Source organism: Adiantum capillus-veneris, chromosome 23, assembly GCF_014529385.1.
Source record: "Adiantum capillus-veneris isolate H3 chromosome 23, ASM1452938v2, whole genome shotgun sequence".
NCBI classification, from domain to species: domain Eukaryota; kingdom Viridiplantae; phylum Streptophyta; class Polypodiopsida; order Polypodiales; family Pteridaceae; genus Adiantum; species Adiantum capillus-veneris.
In genome coordinates this window covers 62,461,613-62,472,971 of record NC_140953.1, presented here as the reverse complement: position 1 = coordinate 62,472,971, position 11,359 = coordinate 62,461,613, and the positions used below count along the sequence as shown (strand labels likewise).

Here is an 11,359-nt window from a genome sequence, read left to right as displayed (position 1 = left end):
ATGATAGGAATCAAGAGGAATTAGAGTTGTCTAATTTCTTAAATGGATTTCAAAATGGTTTTATCGAACAATCCCTGGAGAGCTATCTCCAAAACAAGACCATAACATAGAGCTTCTACGTGGGAGCTCACCGCCTAATAAGCCTCCTTATAGAGTTTCTCAAGCTCAACAAGAGGAGATTATGAGGCAAGTGCATAAATTGGTAGATAAAGGGATGGTGAGGCCTAGTTCCTCTCCCTTTTGTTCACCAGTCCTTCTAGTGCAAAAGAAAGATGGCACATACTACATGTGTGTGGACTATCGAGCACTAAAATGTATCACTATCAAAAACCAATTTCATGTACCAAGGGTAGAAGATCTGTTCGATAAGCTACAAGGCTCGACCTACTTCAGTCGGATTGACATTAAAAGCGGCTATCATCAAAAAGGATAAGGATAGTGAATGAAGATATCATAAAGACTGCCTTTCACACAACGTTTGGTCTTTATGAATATCTTGTCATGCCTATTTGCTTGACAAATTCTCCAGCCACATTCAACCTCCTGATGGAGAAAATCTTTCGACCCTACCGTATGTTTACTGGAGTGTTCTTCAATGATATCATCATCTACTCCAAATCCATTGAGGAGCATAAGCAACACCTCCAGGTAATTTTTCAAGCTTTGAGGGAGAATAAACTTTTCATTAATCCAAAGAAGAGTGAACATTTCCTTCAAGAGATTCAATACTTAGGTCACATTATCTCCCAAGATGGTATCCGTATGGATCCATTATGGTCCTTTCCAAATCTTAAAACCAATCAACAAGATGGCCTATCAACTCAAGTTGCCCAACCATTGGCTCATTCACAATGCTTTTCAAGTGAGCCTACTCAAGCCTTCCAAAGGCGAGCCACCAAAAGAATCAATAATTGACGACCCACCAGAGATCAAAGATCAAGAAGAGGTGTTGCAGCCCGAATCGATGCACAAATACAAGATACTAAGACATGGTAAGATTATCCGATGGTACCTTATTAAATTTAAAAACTATCCTTTTGAATATGCTAGATGGATGCAAGGAACATAGCTTAAGGATAGTATGAAGATGCTAGATGGATGCAAGGAACACACCTTAAGGATGGTATGAACCTTGTTGATGCTTACAATCTACACTAGACTAAGCAGATGTAAATACTTTCTAAATGAACAATGTTTTTGTCTTATAAGACTAATCCTCTTTTGTGCACAAATTTAAATAGTATGCATGCTTAGAATCATGTTCGTGATGACGATGTCACTCAAACACCAAGTAGAATTTGTCACTCTACTTTGAGAGTATGATATGGACTAAAGAGCAGACATGGTTGCAACAGTTAAGTCTCCCAAGCACCAAATGGACTAGTCATCCACTCTGGAATGATGTCGTAGTGTAAAAAGGGATCCTCTATGTCATAATAATCAATATCTAATTCTCCTAAATGATTTTCTCATGTTAATGATCATTTAATATGGGGAAGTGCCAGGGGAGAAAAAGCTAGAATATTGGTTAAGCTAGCAGACCGGCCACAGTAGGGATCCAAAGGAGGGAAAATAGGGATCCAAAGGGGGGGGCATCTGCAAAAGAGCCATGTGCAATAATGGGCTTAAAAGACCCTAAGGTTCAGCCCATTAAGACTTCCAAAATGCTAAGGTTCCAAAATTCAAAGGTTGTGTCCAAAGGTCAAACTTTGGGAAAATTGGATGCTTAGTGTGTGCCCCAAAAGTCTTTAACAATCCCTACATAGGAGGGGGCGAGCCTTGCTTGTAGGGGATGAGAGAAGTCACACACACACACACACAAGCTCCCTTTACACAAAGGGAATGAGGGACACATGTCAGCTCCCTAGCCCAGATGCCCACAAGGTGTACCCAATTCCTATTGGATGGCCTTGGAGGTGGACCAATGAGAATTAGGCTAGAGTAAATCTAGTTTAATTAATTTAAAAACACTTAATAAAAGAACCAATTAGAATTAATCCCTCTAGAAGACTATTGGACAGTCTCCCAAGGGGTCCAATGAGCATTCAGTAGCCCAATGGCTTGCTCAATTCCTATTGGCCAGGAGGCAAAGGGGTCCAATGAGAGTTTAGTTGAATTATTAAATTACCTAAAGCTGTCACAAAAGGGGAAAGGGGGACACATGTCAGAAGGCTATCACTTATGCTGCTTAATTGTCATTGGCTAGCCCTAGGGAGGTCCAATGAGAGGGTAGCATGAGAAAATAGCAAGAGGGGTCGACCAAGAGAGAGAGGGGGACTGATTTTTGCAAGGCATTATCACACACACACTCACACAATCTCATGTGTGAAGTAAAGAAGACTCTATCTCCTTCTCAAGCTTTAATGGAAAGCTTATCACCTACTCCAAGCTTGTGAGAAGGGAGGCCTACACCAACAACTCTTGGCTTTGTGATGCAAATCCAACCAAGAGCCAAGCTTCAATGCATGTTCATCTCCTCTACCATGCTAATTACTAAGCTAAGCCATGCTAACATGAGTGATTATGTGAGGAGATGTACATCTTTCTCGTAAGAATACTCCTTCTTCCTCTCAATCTACTCTCATATCCCGCTAGCTCTCACCATCTTCGAAGGTGTGTGAGGTCTTGGGTCTGAGACCGGAGACAATTGATGTTGTGGTTGATAAGTGTTTTGCTTGGTGCATGAAGCTTTCATCTTCATTGCACTAGCTAGTCTTGAAGGAACACAAAAAATTGTATTGTACAATGTCTCTCTTGATGGGAGAAACCATAATACAAAGCCTTTTGGAGGGGGGGACCGGCTCCATGTAAATCCAGTCCTCAACTGTTGTCAATAGCTTAATTTCTCTCTCTTTTGAAAGTATTGTTCATGCTATCTAACTAGGTGTTATGCTTTTTGTTGCTCTCTCCACCCAAGCACTCTTGTAATTCTCATTAGGAATCTATTCTAATGAAATGCCCACTATGTTCGTGTTAATTTCCGCTACACACAAGTTTTTAGGCCATTAAATGTTACACTCTACCCGCTAAGAAACGTATACTAATGACTAAGAATTTATCTCTTCTTCCTTAGAGGAAGACTATGGTTTCAAGAGAGAGGTAATGTCATAAAATCTAATATCTACCTATTCCAAAAAGACTTTCTCATATTGAACTGATCATTTAATATGGGGGAGATGAATGGGAATAAGAGGTAGAATATAGACATGTGCATATAATGGAGCTTAGAAGACCTTAGGGTTAGCTTCATCAAAGACCTCCAAATGTTAGTGTTAAAAGTCCTTAGACCTAGGACCTTAAGCAAGGTGAGGCTGATATTGAGGTGGGAACCCTTCTCAAGCTTGAGGTGCTTGTCGTGCTTACTAAGTAAGGTGCTTAACGTGTTTGTGGGAACCTTGCCCAAGCTTGAGGTGATTGTCATGCTTAATTGACTCAGGTGCTTGAAGTGTTCAATTCAAACATGATCTCTCAAGAGGAATAAAAGATTGTCATGCTTAAATGACTAAGGTTCTTGAAGTGTTCAATTCAAACATGATCTCTTAAGAAGCATAAAAGACACATGTCAAGATCCTCCCCATTTTGCCCTCATGATGTGCTTGAATCCTATTGGATAGGTTTTAAAGGGGTCCAATGAGAATTTAGATGCATTTAAATAAATATTTAAGCTCTTTCTCTTAAAGAGGAAAAAGAGGACACTTGTCCAAATGATATAATTAAATAATATGAGAGAGAGAGAGAGGGGGGGGGGGGGGGGGGGGGGGGGGTGGGGAGGGGGGTCAACAAAGCATGAGAGGGGAGACTGATTTGGGCATTCTTATTCTCATTCTCTCTCTCTCTCTCTCTCTCTCACACACACACACACTTTGATGGTGTGAAGCAAAGAACTCCATCTCCTTCTCCAAGCTTGAGAAGTTGAGAGCCTACACCAACAACTCTTGGCTATGGAATGCAAATCCAACCAAGAGCCAAGATTCACTGGCATGCTTATCTTCTCTACCATCTATATACTATGCTAATCTAAGCTACAAGAGTAATCTATGGTGAGGAAGGTACTTCTTTCTCGTATGTTACGTCTTCTTCTCTTCCCTACCCTCATTCCCTCCTAGCTCTCTCCACCTTTGAAGTTGTTTGAGGTCTTGGAACTGAGGCCGGGGACAAGTTAATGCTTTCATTAATTTGATTAAGGGCATAATTTTGATGCATGAAGCTTTCCATATTCATTGCATCGATTAGGTCTTAAGAAACACAAATCTTGTATTGGACCAAGTCTCTCATTATGGGAGAATCTATAATACAAAAGCCTTTTGGAGGGGGGACAGGTTCCAAGGAAATTCAGTCCTCAACCGTTGTCAACTTCTCTAATTCTCTCTCTTGCAAAGTATTGTTTATGCCAAGCTAATTAGGTATAATGAATATGTTGCTATCTATCATCAAGTCTTCTCTTTATGCTCTTGAAGAATTCTCTTAAAAATGATCACTATAGTTATTCTACTTCTGCTACTTTCCATGTTACAAGTCCAATTTTGTTACATTCCCTATGTCTTATTTAATCAACTCCATAAAATTCCTTTTGATAATCAAGCAAAGGCTTCTTATAAGAAACCACATCTAGTGTTCAAGCCTTGAACGTCTAAAAGATTGAAATCCAAGAGCTTGCTTGGATAGTTTCTTAAGTTGCAACCAGTTTACTAATGTCTTTCTTTGCAACCAGTTTACGAATGTCTTTTTATCTTGGTGTCTTAGCCTCAAGTAGTTTATTAGTGGAAAACATTCCAATAAAACAATGAAGATCTACTAGTAACTACGTGAAGCTCATGCCCAACACTATCTCAAAATGAAAGTTAACGGTGTCAATAAATGCTCCTCCATACGCGAGCATTATGTGAATATTTGCAATTATTCAAGTAATGGTCTGTATTTTTGGAGATACTATCACAGCTCTGTTAAAAGCCTTATGGCCACACTCATTTTTTAGAAATTGCAAGTTCTAGGTATCCCACAAGAGTAAAAGGGTTGTTCTAAGGCATCCTCATAAGGTCATTGATAGCCACCATCACATACAGGGTAGAATTAGCTACAATACATGCTCTGAACACAAATGTATATACCCACATATATGTAGGTTTGAGGCAATAAATCATTCATCAATTTTGATTTCACGATCCTAAGGTCCTTACACATTGTGTCAATGCTCATAACTTAATTGCACGGTTGAGAAACATGGAAAATGAGTGTATCTAAGGAACACGCATGTATGGTGTGTATTGATAGCCACCATCACAATATAGGGCAGAACTAGCTACAACACATGCTTTGAATACGAACGTGTACATCCATATGTATATAGGTTTGAGGCAATAAATCATTCATTGATTTTCATTTCATGGTCCCAAGTAAGTGCTAGCAATTCTAAAGAGCAAAGTGCTCTCAATTTTGATTATGTTGAGCAACGTGCAACTGTTGTAAAACAAACATTAAAGGAATTACAAGATTCTCCATCCTAGCATAATTCTACTTTACTTTCTCCTTTTGCATGAAAAAAGATGAGTCACTTACTCACGGAGTATAGTGATGTATTCTCCAGTGACTGTCGGGTTTACCCCCTACACGTGATGTGCAACATAGCATAGATGTATTGTCGGGCACTAAACCGGTGAGTAAACCACCTTATTGTATGAGTGATAGTGAGGCCAAGAAGGTTGAGCATCAGCTAGCTGACTACCTGCTCTTGGTTTTATTAGACCTAGCACTTCGCCTTGGGCATTGTCAATTCTATTTGTAAAAAAGGAAGATGAGAGTATGCGCATGTGCGTAGAGTATCGCGGATTAGACGCCATAATCATCAAGAACAAGTATCCTCTGCCTCAAATGGATGAGTTGTTTGATCAACTTCATGGAGCAAGATACTATACAAAGATAGATCTTCATTCAGGATACCACCAGGTGTGTATTCTTTTGAAAGATATCTGTAAGATTTCCTTTAGAACACAGTTCAGACATTATGAGTTTTTGATTATGCCTTTTGGTTTAACCAATTCTCCATCTAAATTTACGACACTCATGGATAGTGCCTTACATCCCTATCTTGAAAAATTTGTTGTGGTTTTCCTTAATGATATTCTCATTTACAGTAAGACTGAAGATGAACACATAGGACACTTAGTGTTCGAACAGCTAAAAACTCACGCCCTGTACACTAAGCCAAGCAAGTGTGATTCCTTTAAAGTAGAGATACATTACCTTGGTCATATGATCTCTTATTATGGCATCAAGATGGACACTGACAAGGTCGCTGCCATTCGTCGATGGCCACATCCCAACACAATTGAGGAGCTTCAAATCTTCTTAGACATGGCTGAATTTTATCGATAATATATCCGTGATTTTGCCAAAATTGTTACTCCTATGACGGATCAACTTAAAGAAAAAGTTAAGACCTTTTCTTGGGAAGAATCCCAACAACGCAGTTTTAAACAGCTCAAGGTAGCTATAGCCACTACTCCCATCCTAGCAATCGTTGATCCACTTAAGCCGTTTGTGGTAGAGACTGATGCTAGTGATAAAGCAATTGGTGCAATACTTCTCCAGGAGGGAAGACCTATAGCCTTTGAAAGTTAAAATTTGGATAGAGCTCAACGGAATTATTTTGACTATGAGAGGGAGCTCTATGCCATAGTTCACGCTTTACAAAAGTGGCAATACTATTTATATGGTGTCGAGTTTGAAGTGATTTTTTGACGATGAGAGTATAAAATGGTTTTCTACTCAAACAGACTTGAAGGGTCGTAAAGCTAGATGGGTGGATGTCCTTCAAGATTATGATTGTAAGCTACTATAATGCAAGGGGAGATACAATGTAGTAGTAGATGCACTAAGCTGGATGCCTCAGATTAATTCAGTTGCTTTCACGAAAATAAAGAGTGAATTTTTTGAATCATTACGTAGCAAGTGTGCACAAGATCAATCATATGCTAAGGTGTGGAGTGCAGTCTTAAGAAGGGATCCCTCACAATCACATGTCTTTGCACGATCAAATCAACATGTTTCTGCAAGCGCATATAAAAACTCCTACACACAGAGCTCCACCCCTACTCAGGATGAGCTTAAGCGATGGAAGAATTATTCAGTTGGCGATGGCTACTTACTCCACAAGGATAGAGTATGTGTGCCAAAGGACTCATACACTAGGCACCAAATATTATTTGAGTGTCACTATAGTCCAAGTGTTGGCCATCAAGGTATTTGTAAGACATATGCCGTAGTTCGCCGACAATTTTATTGACTAGGCTTACATCATGATGTTCAAGAGTACGTACTAAACTACCAACAATGCCAAGTTAATAAGATAGAGCGCCTCAAGGTAGGTGGCCTCTTACATCCTTTAGAGACTATACAATGTAAGTGGGAGAGTATCTGTATGGATTTTGTAGTAGGAATACCTAATACAAATCGTGGCCATGATGCCAAATGGGTAATTGTAGACTGTCTAACAAAGATGTGTCGATTCATCCCCACTAAGACGACGGTCAAGACACTGAAATTAGCACGGCTATTTATAGAGCATATATATAGACTCTATGGTCTTCTAGCTAGTATCATTAGTGACGGAGATCGATAATCACTTCTGGAGAGCTGTGTTCCAAAAGTTGGAAACTACACTTAATCTTAGTACGACTGATCATCCACAAACACATGGTCAAACCAAAATGGTTAACCACAATGTGTACGCTACAGGGAGGCTATACGATAGCATGGTTGGGTGGAGACTAGCACACGGCATTACTCTCCTCCTTTCAAATATAAAAATATGTTGGTCTTTTGTAAAGGCTTCATTAAGTGGTATCTTAGGGGATGCTTTCATGGCTTTAAGTGAAAAAGGAGATAGATGGCATGCGAGAATGCATTTCTGTCAGGTTGAAAGGGGGAGAGAGAGGAAGATTTTCTCTACAAGCAGTGATCTGCATCCTATCTTCTATTGACTATCGCGAGCATCCAAGGATGCAAACAATGTTTGTTGTGTGCTTGATGGGAAGGGGAACAGCAAGTCCACATGCAAACCTAGGGAAGAAGCATGTGTAGGTGGACACGCACCATCTAACTCTCTCTCTCTCTCTCTCTCTCTCTCTTTGTGTGTGTGTGTATGTGTGTGTGTGTGGCATGCGGACACAGACATCTCTCTCTTGGTGATGTAGATGCACAGGCAGCATGATAGGTGATGTGCTTGATGGCAAGTGGCAAGAGGAGTAGTGAATGCATTGATAAAATATGAGGAAGAAGAAATATTGCATGTGTAATGGAGAGCAGCGAGGGTAGAATAGGGCTGCAGGACGTGCGTCCTCTGGTAGAGGTAAGGCGAAGGTGAAGCATAGTGTAGGCAGAGGTAGAGGGTAGTGAGGCGAACACGGAGGCAAGTATGCACGCTCTCTCTCTCTCCCATTGACTTTTCACTATTTTTGGGTTTCCTTGAAAAGTAAAGCATTAGATTAGATAGTAACTTTGGTTGAATCTTGGCTTTGGTTTAGGGGTTCATTAGGGAAACCTAGGAATATCCCCCCTTTAGAATGAAAGAGGAAACCCAATGGCATGCTAGCTATGGTAGTTCAATCTTGGTTTTAGGGTTCATTATGGGCGTTGACTACGATAGGTGGTGTCGCAAATGATGACATGACATGACCACTTGATAACGTGGGCAATAATACAAATCTTTGTAGATTGCATTGGCATGCTGAGGTGGCAACAATACAGACTTTCGTGATTTGCACTATGCCACATGGCAGGCTGTATGGATTCTCGTTAATCATGCTGGTTGATTTTGAGTTAGAAGCTTTTCATGTAAAATTGCTTTCGAGTTTAAAGCTTTTCATATAACCGTTTTTGAGGCCAAGGGCCTTTAAATAGAACCCAAGGCCCCTCTTTTCCTCAGTTAGCTGACGAGCTTCTAATGAGAGAGGGCCCACGGGAGTTGTAACTTTGGTCAAGCATTAATATAAAAAAGAAATACCTAAAGGGGTCCCACATTTTGGGGCCAATACCTCTGGGCACATAACTACGACGAGCCGTGTCGACTGTTTTAAAAGTGTGATAAAATTATGAAGTACTTTTTAAGTGATTCTCTTGTGTGTCATGCCGGATTTCCGACTTTGGTGTCCAAGTATGTAACAAGTGCTATGAGCTTCATGACGAAATTCGGTGGAGAAGAAACATCGGCTGTGTCATTGAGTGCAGCCAAGGTAGAGCACGCCTACAAGGCGTGTCCTCTTGCAGAGGCAAGATGGAGGTGAAGCTTAGTATAAGCGGGGGCAAAGGCGGACATGGAGGTAGCGGGCTTGCAAAACATGTGCATCTTTGTGTGTGTTTTTTTGTTGCTATTTTGGGTAGGGACAAGGCAATCTCCAAAACAAATCAATGTCTAAAGTAACAAGTAGACCCATTAGATAGTAATTTTGATTCAATCTTGTGGGGTTCATTCAGGGGAACCTTGGAAGATCCCCTCTTTTAGAATGAAAGAGAAAACCCAATGGCGTGCCAGCTAGCTGTCACTAGGATGGTCCAATCTTGGATTTGGGGTTCATTATGTGAAATCTTGGAAGATCTCCCCTTTAGAATGAAAGAGGAAACCCAATGGCATGCTAGCTTGCAAGGAAACGTAGATGGGTTTACCACACAACTCCATGCTCGAGTTTAATTTGGCATGTTGCATAACGGTTTTTGTCTGCATGTCTAGCTACGAGGAGATGGGCACATGGAAGGTTCTATGTAATGGAAAGGATGGGCACATGGTTAGCGTAGATGGATTTACCGCACAACTCCCATGCTCGAGTTTAATTTGGCATGTTGCATAGCAGTTTTTGTCTGCATGTCTGGCTACGAGGAGATGGGCACATGGAAGGTTCTTTGTAATGGAAAGGATTGTTAAAAGATTGCCCTTCTATAGGAGAAAGGAGTACAATAGGGTAGCCCTCTTATAACCAAGGGGAGTAAAAAAGGGTATCTGCCAATATTTTATCTTTTTTCGTTGACGGGAGCTAGCTCGGTTTTGGTGAAGCAATCGACCACTGCGACCCAGGTGATGGGTCATGGGTTCGATTGCGGGTGAGTGATGCCCGAAGGGGCACTTTGTAGCTGATGAGCAGGAATGCTCGTACTTTTCCAACAGGAGCTAGCTCAGTTGGTTGAAACAATAGACCTCCGTGACCCGGATCATGGGTTCAATTGCGGCTAGGTAATGCCCGAAGATGCACTTTATAGCTTACCAGCGGGAATGCTCATAGTTTACAGAAAAAAAGAGTATCTGTCAATGGAAAGGGAGTACATTTACCTTCTTTTTTTTTTCTGTAGTGCACACTAGCGCCGTAGTGTTGCAGCCTTCATCAAGTAAGGGTCTCTCTCTCTCTCTCTCTCTCTCTCTCTCTCTCTCTCTCTCTCTCTCTCTCTCTCTCTCTCTCTCTCTCTCTCTCTCTCTCTCTCTCTCTCTCTCTCTCTCTCTCTATACGATAGGTTAGACGATGATACAATTCATGGGGGATTGGTGATTTTGTAGTGGCTGTAGCAAGCTGGGTTCTATCATCATCAGGCGTGATTGCAGAGAATGGAGTAGGTGAGGGCGTTCATATTCTGCAAGCACATTATCGTGTGTTCTTTGGGGTACCAGACATATTGGTGTAGTCCGTGAGCGTGAATTTGTAAGACATGTTGTCTGTATCTAAGTGCAGGAGGCGGGCGGCTTGTGAGAAGGGCGCACTAGCAATGGCAGCAGTGCCAACGCCCGTAAGGGGGGCGTCGGTCTAGCCGATATTCATGGAATGCATCGGCGGCGGCGATGCAACTCTGTTGGATGTCCCCATCGCCCCCCGCCAGCTTTGCCTTCGACTTCTTCTTCATTTTGGCGTTCGCCATCGATGGCCTCTTTGAGGCCACTTGGCAGCCTCGTCTGTCTCCCTCCGCCATTGCCACTATCAAAGCCGCCAACCCCTCCATCACCTTCTTCGCTAGCATCGATGGTGGAAACCCTAATTCCATCTTCCAGCCCACCGCCTCGATGCCTGGATCAGAAATGCCATCTCCTCTCTGTGGCTCATCATCTCCACCTACCACATCAACTTCGAGAAGCTCCCCCGATTAGGACTTTGCCACTTGCATCGGCCAGCTCACAGCGGCAGAGGGAGAGCTTCATGGCATCGTCATTTGGAGTGCAAATCAATCTTATAGGAGTTTCCAGTTTGAGCAAAGCGCTCAGTCTTTGCTCGGGACTCTTGCATGAAACTCCACAGCCTCCGAGTGCCCACGAGCGGATAATTTCCATCATGATGCGCTCTATTCGTTTACTTAGCATAGGCATCATCGTCATTGTTAATTAATG

General features: G+C 41.7%; 1 pseudogene; it reads right to left on the bottom strand.

Moving 5' to 3' along the window:
* Positions 1 to 10,795: 10,795 nt before the first annotated feature.
* Positions 10,796 to 11,139, bottom strand: LOC147427874 (uncharacterized; annotated as a pseudogene).
* Between the last annotated feature and the right edge of the window lie 220 nt (positions 11,140 to 11,359).